A 15,187-nucleotide genomic window follows, 5' to 3' on the forward strand; every position below is an offset into this window, starting at 1 on the left:
TACAATTACTGCTGGAATTCAAATGGTTAAATGATAAACGGAAGGATTATATACATAAGCATATATATAATTATGCAATTATATTTATATATAACCTGTAAATATACACACACGTATGTTTCCAATTAGCACATTTTTATTATTATATTTTAATGAACCTTACATTCTACATGGAAGTTAATTTGGGGAACTCTTGGTCACAGAGCCTCCAACATGTGTGGACTCAGCTACGTGTGCTCATTTTACAAGTTCATGCAGTCAGGAATCATCCAAACACACTTCAGGCACTGTTCATGTCTCCCACCCCTGTGGTACTAAGATTTTTGCATTTAAATGTTAGATTTTAAATTAACAACAGTAGTAACGTAATGATTGCGAAAACAAAGAAATGGAACTTGAATTGGTTCAATCCTATCATTCCATATGACCACTTGGAGTTTTTTACTTATGTCCAAGGTTTAAAACAGCGAAACAGAATGTCAGCTGCAAGGTGTGACATTTTTGTTTGGTGAGTGCAAACTTCATTGTATATGTATGTCTGTCTGTTTTATTACTGAAAATGCTATTGTAATAGGGAGGGGTGAATGGAGTATAAAAATGGTCTGCATCCAGATATTAGATACATTAGAGCAATGCCTTTATAAATGCCTCATAAATGCAACAAATGAATAATAAACTCAAAATGCAAATAATAATGTCAAAAGCATATCATCTGATCCCCAATTAAAATAAATAAATCATGTACTTTTGGAGGAATGTTTTTTAAAAAATTCAGAGATTCTATCAGATGACAAGACCTCTGGAGCTGTAGGAATAGACCTCATAGGCAGAAGCACCACAGGGAAGTAGCATTTGAAGAATTTTTTCTTTGCCATAATCAGGTAATAATATATCAATATGTTCTGCAGTATCAGCCATGATTATGAGTTCTCCTTCATGTCTCTGTACTAAGGAACACACACACACATTTTTCTGCCAAGCTTCCAGTCCCCTCCTGCTGACAGGAGGAATTGAACATGAAGTTATCCTTTCCTGGTGTCAACTTAAAAAAAATGCACAATGTGAGAGTTGTGAGTCAAATTTTATTTGGGGCAAAATGAGGACTACAGCCCGGGAGACAGCATTTCAGATAGCTCTGAGAAACTGCTCCAAAGAGGTAGGGGGGAAGGTCAGTATATATGTGGTTCTGGTGAAGGGGAGTACACGCAATTAAGCACTAATGTTTTGCAGAAGGTTTCTGCTAGTCTCTGGAAGGTTACTGCTAGTCACAAGGACCAGACATCACCATGAAGGAATTTAGTGCTTTTCTAAATATGAGGAGATGCAAGAATTGGGCTCATAAAATCTTCTCCTGAAAATATCTAACGATCTGAAGGCCTGTTCTGCCAGTTTTACCCAGAGCACAGAGTGCCTCATTTCTGATCTCCACCCTGAACTCTTTTCAGGGGGTGTTGAAGGTCAGCAGCTGCAGTGGCTCATGGTTTAATCCTTGTAGAAGTAGATGGCAAGTGCCCATGGCAAGTGTCAATTGTCAATTTATAGTTGACACTGGAAAGGCTTGGGTCCATTCTTCTCAAAGTACAGAGGAAAACGGGGCTAGCCTGGATAGATGAAACAGACTTCAAATCTCCTGCTACCCCATCTCCTCATACATACACTCCAGGATAAACTTGAATCCATTAAAACAATCTGTAAAGCAAATGGCTGGCTGGCTTCCATTACATCTTCTTGCAGCACATGGTGTGTAAACTTTAATTGCTTTGTCTTCTTTTTAGAGACTGCTGCAGAGGTGAGGTCACGCTGTATACAGATCATGTAGCTGGTTTATTTCCTTCTCTTTCACAGTTTCTTTAATCAGTTATTATTTACCTACAGGGACAAGCTCATGGTGAATGCCTGCAACTCTAAGAGCAGATAACATCACTCTGGGGTCAGAGCTAACACCTTGAGCCGTGCACAAGAACCTCTCTGCTGTCACCCCACTGGGAACCAAGTCTCCTTCATTCATAAAACACTGTGGATACTTCCCTTAAAAGGGGCAGCCACAAACCCCAGCCTTGCCGAATCTGGTATTGATTTGAAGAACAATATATTAGGAAATGTTTGGTTTGGGCCTGGAAGGGAATTTCTTCGATTGGTACCCTACAGTGTCCCAAACACTGAATTATATAAGTTTTTTTTCCCTTTGCCTCCATTTTATTCTCCAAAACCACAAACCCTTCTTTTTTTTCATGTAAAATGAAACGTACTCACAGTTCCTGGGGTGCAATTTAAATATGTTTTCAGTATTTCCTCCAGAAATCCACATACAGCGTAAAATGATTCGCACAGCTTGAGTTTCTTTTTTTATTGACATAGAATTAACTCTGCTGACTTGATAAAACAAAACTAAATTAAGCCAGAATTACATTAATTTTTTTTTAAAAAAATAGCTGCTTCAGTTAAGACAGCCTTAGTGGAAATATCCATTTTATGCTTTATTTAACTCTGCGAAGATTCTCACTCATTTAAGTCTAAGTATTCAACTGCTTCATTTGGATTTTTTGTTTGTTTCCTTTGTTTACTTATTCATTTGGCAAAGAAGCCGTTTGGCTGGTAAGTTTTGTTTCGTTTTTATGAACTCGAACTTTCCAAAATGTGAAGATCATTTGGGCTGACTAGGCCAGACATTAAAAAACAAAAAGAGCTTGTGCTAGAAGTGAAGTTGCTAGTAACTTCCACTTCCCCTTGAATGCAAAGAATTCTCATCAATATCTAATCAATAATACAGATAAACAATCCAAAGCCTCCGTCTCCTTTCCTTGTAGAGCATTTCTGTCAGAATCTACCATGGGACCTGGCTCTGTGATTGAACTTCATAATTAATCAGCGGGAGATTTTTCTCATTCACCATTCTTAGAGAGCATTTCATGAAAAAAAGCCAAACATGCACCTGGCGTTTCCTTGGCCTCCGTGTCAGATATCCACTGCCACAGCAATGTTGCCTAAGGAGTAACCATAACGCATCAGAGGTGGGTAAGGACTGTGTATTTCTCATGCCTGTGGGTGATTGGCTGGGGTCCTGTGATCCTGGCTGGGCACATCCTTAGGGTTGGCTAGCGGTTGACTCCTGTACGTGACCCTTTGCTGGGAAGAGTCGGGCAGCTGAGCTCTGTTCTACCCCAGCCCTGTGTATGCCCTTTCTTTTTTTAATTTTATTGGAGTAGAGTTGATTTACAATGCTGTGTTCGTTTCAGGTGTCCAGCAAAGTGTTTCAGTGATACCTATACACCTATCTATTCTTTTTCAGATTCTTTTCCCATATAGGTCATCATAGAATATTGAGTAGAGTTCCCTGTGCTCCACAGTAGGTCCTTGTCGGTTATCCATCTTATATATAGTAGTGTGTGTATGTTCATCCCAAGCTCCTGGGTCAATTAATCTGTGACAAAGGAGGCAAGACTATACAATGGAGGAAAGACAGTTTCTCCAGCAAGTGGTGCTGGGAAAACAGGACAGCTACATGTAAAAGAATGAAATTAGAACACTTCCTAACACCATACACAAAACTAAACTCTAAATGGATCAAAGACCTAAATGTAAGGCCGGACAAGATATGGTTTCCAGAAACCATAGGCAGAACACCCTTTGACATAAGCTGTATTCCTTTTCTATCACCAAACTTAACATCTTAAAACAACACAAGTTTCTTATCTCACAGTCGTACAGGTCAGAAGCCCGGGTTACCGGAGCTGCTTTTTCTGTTCCAGGTTTCCCAGCACTGAAGCCAAGCTGCGCGCCACCTAGGATCTATCGCGAGGCTCTTGGAAGAATCTGTTTCGAAGCTCTTTCGGGTTGTTGGCAGAATCTCTTTCTCTATGGTTGCAGCGCTGAAGTCCTCTTGCCCTGTTGGCTGTGTTCCTCTGGTCCTCGTCTGTGGGTTCCTGCATCTTGGAGCCAGCAGCATTGCACTGCCTCTTTCTTATGCCTGGAAACTCTTTCCCTTCTGCAGTATCTCTCTCTTTGCCTCTTCTTCTGCCCACCTTCTGATTCTAGCCTGAGAAAGTTCTCTGCTTGGACATTGTGATCACCTTGGTCCCACACAGATAATTCAGGATAACCTCCCATTTGAAGGTATGTAACCCTAATTACAAAATCTTAGCAACGTCTTCTTGTTTAAAGGTCAAATAGGCTTTATTCAACAATTCATGAATCAGGCAGCAGCCCACCTAGCAATAGAGCTCCCCCAAGCTGTAGAAAACAAATGGTTTTTAAAGGCAGAAAGGGGACTGAAAAAGGAAATTATTAGCGAAGAATGCATTGCTTCAGGCAAGGTCACCTTCCTAAGGGGACGGGAAAGGTCACCTCACTAGTGCTGACCAGATAATTCCAGGTTGACTGGTTCAAGGTCACATTCCTGGGGGGTTGGACTGCATTTAGGTCAGGTAATAAGTCTTGGTTCTTACAACATCTTTTGTACCATAAACATCTCCACGGCTTCCGGAGATTAGGGTGTGGACATCTTTGGGGGCGGTTCTACTTAGCACACCTGAGAATTCCGTCTTGCCATGGCAGAGAAGTGATACTCACACAGTGTCTTCTAATATTGAAATGGCTAAATCCAGTCATACGGTCAAGCCAGTGTCAGAGGGAGAGGGCACGACACAGTTATATGGAAAGGATGTGGAAGCAAGGAGGGCAATTAATTGGGATCAATTCATTCTACCACAGCTTCCCAAAGACAACAGAAACATACTTATTGATTAAACTAATTGTGACAGTGTTGGCATCTTCACCATCTCTAAGAACTAGGTGGCAGACAGGAGAAAATGTCTTTGCAACCTGGAGGTGGTCCATGCTGAGAATCACCTGTACAGTTACAATCAGCTTTAACACACTGTGAATGGCTACTAGTCAAAGATAACTGCATCCTGTTTCTCACAAATGCCTGGCGTAGAGCAAACGTTCCAAATAAAAACAATCCTATGCTAATACTCTATGCCAGGAACTGTACTAAGCAACAAACATACGTGAAAGCATAACAATTCTATGAAGTAGGTATTGTTATATCCCCTGTGTGTACACATTTCCCAGAAAATAAAACTAAGGTGAAGTGTCCTTCTGAAATTTGTTTAAGATCATACAACGAATACGTGGTAGTCAGGACGTGGGCCTGGAAAGCAAATGGATATTTGCTAAAAAGGAAGATCTGTCCGAGATTTTCAAAATCCTTTCAAAATACAGGATCACTTTGTTTGAGTTTCAGAAAAAAAAAAAAATTTTGCAATGGCAATTTTGATTTTTAAAACACTTGCCCTAAGGTTTACTCAACTGGCTAATAGCCACACATATCAAGGATGGATTCAATTAATCATCCATCATTTGTTGAATGCATTCCCTGTGCAAAGCCCCCTGCTCAATGCTGTGAGGCTTTGAAAATCTGTCACTCCTCTCAAGATCACTACAGTCCATACTAGAAACTCCAAGTACTCTGGTGGGTTTGGGGAAGCTGCTCAATAAATGGGGATTGGCTGGATAAGACATATATGGATACACGCCAAATAAATAACCATACCATAGCAAACGTGCAAGATGTGTGACTAGAGCTAGAAGACTGTAACGGTTAAAGACACCTTCACAGAGAAGAGGGACACAAGTAAATGCAGGAAGGACGGCTGGAAAGGAAACATGTCCCCTATGGGAGGAGCTATTTAATGACAGGCTTTGGAATTTTATCCCGAAAACACTGCATTTCAAGACCTGTGTTATGTTTGTTCTTCACACCTCTGTATCCATTCATTCGTCGACTCATTCAAAACATATTTGTCAATTGCCAGGATTTATCTAGGTCTTGAGAATATAACGAAAAATGATACACACAGCCTTCACGGAAAGTTTTTTCTGGTGGGGAGACCGACAGCGTGCAAACAGACAGACACATCACATAACTACAGATTGTATTAAGTGCTGTGAAGGAAATTCATAGGATTCAGGACTAGAGAATAACAGGTGGGAATTTATTTCAGACGGCATGATGATCTGAGTCCCAATGAGAGGGTCATTTTGGCTGAAACACAAGAAGGAGGGGGCCACGGGAAGAGCTGGGGTAACAGCACTCCAGGTGAGAGAAAAGCAATGTCAAACTCAGAGTCAGGAGAGAAGCAGGAGAGCTTCTGATACTGTCTGAAGGTGAAGGTGGCCAGAGTACAGGGGGTGACGAGGAGATGGGTCACCCATGACACTTCAGATTGGCAAGACACCAATCAGGTTAGGACCTTTGCCCGTGGAAAGAAATCTGGGCTTCTAAGGAACGAATGAATGTGTGATTTCATTTATATTTTAAGATCTCTCAGTACTGTGCCGGGAATGGATTTGCACAGCATTTCAGAATGAAGGTTGGGAGGCCAGGTAGCTAACTTGTGTGCTGATGAGAAACTATGGGAGTCCTGACCAAGATGATGTCAGTGGACATAGGGAGAAATGGACAAATTTGAGATCTATTTTAGTGATAGAATCAGTAATACTTATCACAGAATCAGATGGGTGGGAGGAAAGAGAGAGAAAGGGGAGTTCTAAGATGATGCTTCAAAGTTTATGCTTGCACAAAGGGGGTAATGGTGGTACCAAGGAATGATATAAGGAAAGTTGGAGCAAAGAGACCAAGCTGTGTGTATCAGGGGGTGTGATTCAGTATATCTGTTTTAAACATGTGATATTGAAGACACAGAGGAGGAGTATTCAATTTGCAGCTCTGTAGCTCAGAGAAGTCCAGACTAGAGATCTAAATTCGGGTTTATCAGGTAGAGATGGCATTTAAACTTTGGAAGCAGGTGAAATCACCCTTGGGAGAGGATGAACAGACGGAAAGGAACAGGAGGGGTTCCAAAGCCTGTAGAAAACCCATCTCTAGAGATTAGGTAAAGAAGGAAAAGCTAGCAAAGAAAACCAAACATTCATAGGAGAAAAGAGAACAACGTGGTATCCTGCAAGTCAAGAAGGTAAAATGTCTCTAGAAAGGGTGAAATTGACTGAAACATGCTTACAAGAGACCAAAGACAAGTGCCCATTGATCTTGGAGCCGAGATTCTGAGTGACCTTGAAAAGGACATTTTCTTTGGTATGGCAGGGACTGAAGTCAGATTAAAAGCCATGTGGGAGGTGAGGACAAGTGTAGACAAGATGTTTAAGGAGTTTGACTGGGGATGAGAATAGGGGACTGGACAGTGCTTGTAGGAGAATAAAGGGCCAAGTTTAAGTGTGTTTTTTGTGGTTTGTTTATTTTTAAGTGGATTCGCTAGAGCACTGGTTCTCAGACTCTACCTTACATCACAATTACCTGGTGGGCTTATTAAAAACAATTGCTGGGCCCCAGAGTTTCTGACTCGGTAAGTCTGGGTGGAAGGTGAGAATTTGCATTATAGTTCCCAGGTGATACTGATGCTGCGGGTCCAGGGACCACGCTTTGAGGATCGCTGCTCTAGAACACATATGTGCTTGCAGAAAATGGTCCTGTGTGGAGAAAGACATTGGTGATGCAAGAGAGAAAGCACGTTAGGAGCAAAGTTCTTGAAAATGTGTAAGGGTCTAGGATCCCCAAAAACAAATGCCTTTGATCATCATGGGGACATTTCTTCCAGAGAAACCAGAAGACACATTCAGGGTCCCTTAGCACCTCTCTGTAGCCTCCCCTCTGTTCCCAGATCTAGGTCTAATGTGCCTCCGTCGGATGGGGTTTAAAAGCCTGACCTGGTTCTTCACACAGGGCTCTCAGTACAAGACCGCTCGGGTGCTCTTACGGCTAACACTTCTGAAGTTTGACCTCCTGCTTTGCCACCTGTACATCCGCCATGTTCCTTTCAACTAAGACTTTATATAGTTGTTCAGTGGAATCCTAGGGGCGTTGGAGACGTCACTTCTGGGGTAGAGCTAGGCTACAGGGAGAAGAGGTGCAGACCACGATGACTTCAACCAGAGCATCTCTGCTGTCATCTGACTTCTATACTGGAATCTGAATGTTTCACTTGAAGTAGCAGTGAACGATTTAAAAGCCAGTGCCTCGTAGATGACTGGGTGTCTTTAAGTCCTAGCTGTTTTCTCAAACGTGAGTTCCTATCTTCATAAGTTGCCATAATCCTGTGCTCCAACGTAGATCCCTACTCCTCAACACGGTGCACTGATGAATCTATTCCTAGATCCCAGTTTTCTGTTTGAGATTCCGTTTCCTGCTGGATCTGCCTGCATGAATATATGTGCAGTCAATGTGCCTAAATTCTTACCTTAACTGAAATGAGACCCACTCCTCTCTTGGATGGGCCTTTTCAATGCCAGCTGCTTGTCTGGATGGATGCCAGATTCTGTCTGTCGTTCTACTCTCTCAGGTGAAGCTTGCTCCTGGACAGTTTTCTGCAGCGTTTTCTCAACTACGGCGGCTGAGGTTGGTTTGAGATATCTGCTTTTCTGCTGGTGATCCCAATTATGTGGTCCCAACCACACTGAACCCCGCAGTGTCATGACACATTAGGAAATGGGCCAGGAGTGAAATAATGGGTCATCTGGAGCTAGAGGTTAAATCAGAAACTCTTTGGCTTGGGGAAACTTATTTTGTGACCGTGTATGAGAGAGACAAGAGCTAGGAGGCGGGAAATAAGAGAGTTTCGTGGGTGAGGCTAAACAGTGGTCTAGGTGAGAGGTTAAGAAGCCAACAGAGTGACGTATGGAAGGGAAAAAAAAGAATGAATCAGGAGATATATGGATACAGAGAACTTTGTGGTAAGATTACCTTCTGGCACGCAAGGCGGTTGTACTTCACTGCCCTTTGAACGTAGATGGACCATACTATTTGCTTGAACTAAAGACACGTGGGTAGTAATGATTTTGTAACATCTGAAAACATTCAGAGCTGCTTGGAGTTTCTCCCCATCCTCTCTGCCCTCAGAAACCTGGTATTGTTTGCAGGAGCTAATAGGAGCAGAACAGCCTGAAATTACTGGGTCTCTATCAGAATTGCCCTGGCGAGGCACTCAGATACCCATAGAACCCCGTGTATTGTGCTCAACCACTTTCTCAGGGGGAGTCGGAGGGGAAGACATGGTCTCTGCAGCATAGCCTAGCCTAGCCTGTAAAATGCATATTCCATCAAAAATGATTTTACTTCTTGGCAAGTATGACCTGGAGTATACACGTTGCCCGCCTTGACCACCAGCCAATCTCTCACTTAATCATTCCCTGTTTCTTCTCAGAAAGCTAGGGCATGGGTTGTTTGTTTGCTTGTTTTGTTTTGTTTTGTTGTTTTGCAATGCCCTGGATAAAATAAACCTTTGTAAACACCAGATGTTTTGACATCATGTAGTATGTTTCTCTAATTTTCTCTAGACATCTCTCATTTCTGAAGTAAGACAGTCTTTAAACATTTCTTGGATCAGATCGTGCAACTCCTGAAAAAGATAGAAAAAGAGAGAGCTGGGCTTCCTTTTCTTTTCTAGTTTCTTTAAAGTTCAAAGTTGGGCCTGGCCATTTTATTGACATAACAGATTTTTGTCTTTCCCTCGGGCCATTAGTGACCTAAGATCTTTTGGGTTTGAAAGAAGCCAAAATTTTCGATAATTTTCTGAAGTTAATTGTCTTTCTAGTTAAATCTGGCAACAAATTCTTTGTTAAAATTCTTATATGGGAAGAAAACGTTATTGTTAGACAATAAAAGAAATTATGGGACACACACACACACACACACAAATCGTATGTATCCTTTTCAAAACATCTTGACCATGTACTTCCCTGAAAACTTTCTATTTCTTTTTTGGTAATGGTTAAACAGCTTTTTGTGTCAGTATTTTATGCCACTAGCTATTTCAAGCATTAGAAAATGCTTGGCATTGTGCGTTAGAATTATTTTCTAAAAAATGTCAACACATTGTCAAGTGAGAAAACGTTCACAGCAGTGACACAGTATATCCGCGGTGGTAAGGAAAATCCCAAGGGAAATGTTGACTAAAACTGGGAAAATCCAGTGCAAGTGGATTTTTGTAAATTGCTACTATTTTAAAATATATGTATTTTAAATCATATGCTAAGACTCACTGAAAATTTAGGAGATAAAATTGCCTAGCTTATCGCCAGAGAGGTATTCATAAACTGAAAATTGCATTATAAATGCACAGGGACTCAGACAGGATTTAATAGCCACCTCTTTAAAACACTCATTCGTTTTTCTATGTAACACTCATTCTCCACGTGATAAGAAAATGTTACAGCGTTATCTCTGACCTCTTTGAGGCTAAGTTGGCTGTGTAAAGTCTGATAAGAATTGTGAGGCTCCCTGTTGCTTTCAAGCCATCCGTTGTCCTTCCCAGGAGGATTATGATCTGTAATGAGCAATTATGATACTGATGTGGTCAAACCGCATGCAAATATAATATCCTCAGGGAAGGCACAAAAGCCCTTCTCCAATGCAGAAACCCCTGAGGTTTGCCTCCACTTTGTAGTACTTTTCAAATAAAAGGACCTTGCTCCGTAGACTTGAAGACTTCATGACAAATTAATATGCTGCAACATATTAATTCTGAAATTAGTAGAAATGAGGGTAGGGACACCAAAATAACCAACAGTGAATTCTGGGAAGAGACGAAGCGCCTGAGATATGTTGGGCGGTGGCCAAGACCTTGATGTTCAAAATGGGGTCCATGAAGCAGTAGAATCAACATCACCTGGGAGCTTTTAAGAAATGCAGAATCTTGGGCCCCATCCCAGACCTCTGGAATCAGACTTGGCCTTTTAACAAGATTCCCAGGTGATTTTTTGTACATTCAAATTTGAGCAGCATTCATTTGTACAGAATTAGCCTTTACAATTAGGGCCTAAAAGAAATCATGCTGCTTCCAAATGAAACTTTGGACCAAGTAAGAATCAGTGGTTCTGACAAGATATTTATTTCAGCTACGGTTATGCTCCTGGTAAGGTTTGGTATGGTAATCTACTTAAAATTTCATCAATAGCCCTTTGGGTTTTATGCCGTGGTAAGGGTGATGCTGACATGGTTATTTTTCTTTTTCCGTGAATTAGTTGTGGGTAATGAACTTAAATATGTAATACAGAGGGGAGAAGAGAGCCAGTCAATGTTACTGCCATCCCATATCCCTTCCATGTTCTGTGCAGAGCATCTTCTATTCATTCATTAATTCGTTCACCCTATTTTATTGAACATGTAGTATATGCCAGGCACTGTGCTTGCCAATGGGAACGCAGAGGAGCAATATCTTCCTCAGCATCCTATGTCACCCTTCTCTAACTGTTTAATATAAGAAAATAATGGATCATTTTCTAGAAGGAAGGGAGCCTTTGAAGATCCTATGACTAGATAGCTTCTTTTCATCCTCTAGAATGTTAAGCCACATTTTTTAAACTGAGCAACCGTAGTAGAATTCACAGTGTCCTCTATCCCCTTGGCATATCACCTTGTTAACTAGATGATACTCTCCTCAAAGCAGAGGCTCCCTCTTCATTTGCCCTAGTTGTTCTCATAGCATCTGACTCAGTAAAGTGCCTTTGACTGATGATCTGAATTGGCTTCTCTCCAAAAGGGTACTGGAAACCTGCCTTTGGCCTGAGTCAATAGTGACCACCCTGATGTTATTCTATTCAAAGGAGCCACTTGAACCTTAGCTTGCTGGCTGGTGCCATTGTCCTGGTAGTGTTAATCATTACTTGCACCTAAATGATGGATAACAATCTAAACAAGAGCACAACAACAAAGCTACCGTTAATTGAGCAACTAGTAGGGTGTAACACTACATTTTGAACATATGTTCTTTAATATTCACAATAATGTTATGATCTTTTATATGATTTATGACATTATACATCTTTTAAAGAGGCTGTAAAACTTGTAAATTAGCTTTTATAACTGAGGTTGGGCAAGCTTAAATGATTTACCTATTGTCATAAAACTAAGCAGCAGTATTACTCTTTGATCCCAGGTCGGTCTGGCTCCAAACACTATAGTCACTGACTATGCACATCAACATTAATGCCAACAGTGATGATGACCACTTGTATTTTGATATTATTTTTTTTAAGTATTATATTTAGGAGTGGGGAGAGAAAATCCATTTCCTTCAGAGATATCAGGATTTTAAGAAAAACTTCTCCTTGTACTAAGCAGTTAATGTGCATTAGGAGTATATCAGACAGAGGTTTTATAAGCAAGACTTTCAGCCTCATCCTTTCAAGGATAATCTTTTATATCCATGTATTGATTCATATAACAAATAAATTCTCAGAATGAATTTATCAGACGTTATCTGAGGTGCCAGGGATGCGACAACGAACAAGTTGCAATTCCTGCCCTCAAGCTGCTCACACTCTTGGAGACATACCCCACGACCCACAAACCTTAAAATATTTACTAGCTGGGTCTTACAGAAGTGTTTGCGGACCACCCCTTCCCCACCCCCAGATACGTGAAGGTGAAACTCAGGGAGGATTTCAGAGCTGGCAATCATCAGAGAACAGACACTACTTAAAGATCACCAGGCAAAGAAACAGAGACACAGTGTGGGAGAAAAAATGGTACCCAATGCAGTTTAAGAGCAAGGGATTTGATGCTAGAGGCACTAGCAATCGAAACCCATCTCAGCCGATTACGAGTTACCCCTCACTTGGGCTGGTTACACGAGCTTAATGAACCTCAGTTTTCTCATATGTCAATCGAGATTAAAGTGCCCACCTTCCATAGAGTGTGTGATCAGTAAGAGGGCTAAGTCACATGAGGTCCCTGGCTGACATTGACAGGCAGCAGACGATAGTGGCTGGAAGCACAGACCACTCAGATGGAACCAGAACTCTGCTACTGACTAATTCTGTGAGCGTTGGCAAGCTCTTTATTCTCTCTGCACCTCCCTTTCTTTATCTACAATATGGGAATAATAATAATACTTGCCTCCTTCATTTTTGTGAAGATGATTGAGTTAATTCAAGGAAAGCATTTAGAACAGTGTCTGGCAAACGGTAAGTTACAGAAGGGTTGGTGTCATTAGTTACCGAGAGTGGTCGTTACTATCTGCTCAAGGCCACGTTTCTAGCTGCAAGGGCTTCTGCACTAAAGGAAAGCCCACAAGGGAAATCAGACTGAGCTACCTAAGCGAACCCTTCGCTGGAAGCAGAAACAAATGGGTGCTGAAAAGAGTAGGAAACTTTAATCAGACTAAAAAGGAAGAACAAACTAAGCAAACCCTTCGCTGGAAGCAGAAACAAATGGGTGCTGAAAAGAGTAGGAAACTTTAATCAGAGACTCAAAAGGAAGAACAAATCAAGCAAAATTCAATAAAGCCAAGTTCTGCTAGAACAAGCTGAGTCTCAGAACATGCTTTAGAAGGCACTGAACAATAGAAATTGAGTTTTGGGCATTGAGCCACAATTTGAGTGATTCAGCACGCAAGCCAGCCCTGGTGTCGCAAGTTTGCATCACTATGGCAAAAGGTTTCACTTTAAAAAGGCATCTTTATCCATTATCCATAGATTATACTTGGTTTGACTCTAAACTAATAGATGATGGGCATTCAGCGCATACTTTCCCCCTAACTTCCCTAAGTAATTAACGCTAAGTGAACTGTCTTTTCTATAAATACTCATCATTCGGGGAGCCTGCTGCTGTTTCGTCTTTGGTTTTCCAACCTTTTGAGAGAGCAGGGAGTCTACTGGAGTTATTCAAATGGGAAAAGTGAAAGACACCTGAAGATTAATGGATTAGGCAATTTTGAGCACAAATTCCATTTGGCACTGCACATACATCAACTTACAGAATACCATAATGGAAAAGAATATAAAAGAGAATATATATATATAGACACACAGACTTATATATGTATATATGTAGACATATATATGTATGTATGTAGACACATATATGTATAGCTAAGTCCTTTGATATAGAGAAGAAATTAATACAACTTTGTAAGTCAACTATATTTCAATAAAATTAGGGGGAAAAAAAGAAAATAACCCAAAGAGGGCTCTTACTCACATTTCAAGGGCTAACAGAGCCAAGGATTATGAAAATGGAAAGCATTTTTGCCTATGTGCATACCTTTCTCCCAAGGCATTATTTCAGCAGCTCTATTCCCTTTCTATTCCTTGTTACCTGGAAAATTCATCCCTCAGTATCCAGGTCAAATGTCACCTATTGGATTATGCCTTTCACGCTCCCCAAACTGAAGTACTGATACCTGCATTCTTTACTAGGCTGCCTTCAGAATCCATACTTTCTCTCATGCTACATATAACACCCTTTTGAAATTGTTTGCCCGGAAGTTACTCCTACTAGACCATAATTCCCTTCAGAACACTAAGAGTGTCTTGTTTGATCTCCACTGCCTGTCAGGATGCTAATGTGGCCTCCCAAACCTGTAATCACAGATCAAGAGATGCTGTATTCTTGCTTTCAGCGGGGATTCACCCAAAGCCACAGGGAGATGTGAATATTCACAAGGTAAAGGAATGTCAGTATCAAAATTCACAGACTATAATTGATCCTTAGGCTGAGTATTGGCCCACTGCTCCTGCAAGAGCACCAGGATTCTCCTAAAAACACCTGTAGTTCCTCCTCTCAGATCAAGGATGTGTGATTCCAAGGTCTAGAAACACTTGGCCTCTGTTTCCCTCAGTGCCCAAAAATCCATGATTACTCTCATCTGTTTTACTCTTCTTCCAACCATTTCTAAACTCAGTACATGTTTGTAGAATTGAAAAATAAGGAACCACAAGAACTCAGGAAGGCTTAAGTTTCTTGTCACCTTGAGCAGATATAGTTAGAAGAGTGTCCGGATATATTCTTTACAATTATAGGACAAAGGATGTGAAAGGAGAAAGGAAAAAGTAGGGTAATACTTGTAACCTACTAGTCTGGGAAATAGTAACTTTCTGAAACATAAGAAATAAGCCTGTCTGTCCTGAAATCAGAATGCTTATTCTCCCACGAAGGCACAGCCCGGAATGGTCACCACTCTGCCTTGTTCTGGCCCCAAAACAGAGTCATCTTTTGTATACTAGTCGCATCTGTCCATACAACAGAATTAGAGGCCAAAAAATGGAAGGATTGTGGAAAAAATCGAACATGCCAAAAGACTAAAAAACCTGCAATTCAGAAATTATTTGTGCTACATTCCATAGGTGTTGAAAGAAGAGATTTTCTTTTTCTTCCATAGGTCTGGATTTA

At 41.0% G+C, this 15,187-nt stretch overlaps 1 protein-coding gene and 1 long non-coding RNA gene across 2 annotated transcripts in view; one reads left to right on the forward strand and one right to left on the reverse strand.

Annotated features, from left to right (window-relative positions):
• Positions 1 to 15,187, reverse strand: part of ZNF385D (zinc finger protein 385D) — a 1,091,058-nt gene that overhangs the window by 1,062,293 nt on the left and 13,578 nt on the right. The window lies entirely within an intron of this gene.
• Positions 2,823 to 9,163, forward strand: LOC132597216 (uncharacterized). The gene is made up of 3 exons (XR_009563630.1): positions 2,823 to 3,011; positions 3,750 to 4,113; positions 7,742 to 9,163. It is a non-coding gene; the product is annotated as an uncharacterized lncRNA (long non-coding RNA).

This window comes from Globicephala melas, chromosome 4 (assembly GCF_963455315.2).
Source record: "Globicephala melas chromosome 4, mGloMel1.2, whole genome shotgun sequence".
Taxonomy (NCBI): Eukaryota; Metazoa; Chordata; class Mammalia; order Artiodactyla; family Delphinidae; genus Globicephala; species Globicephala melas.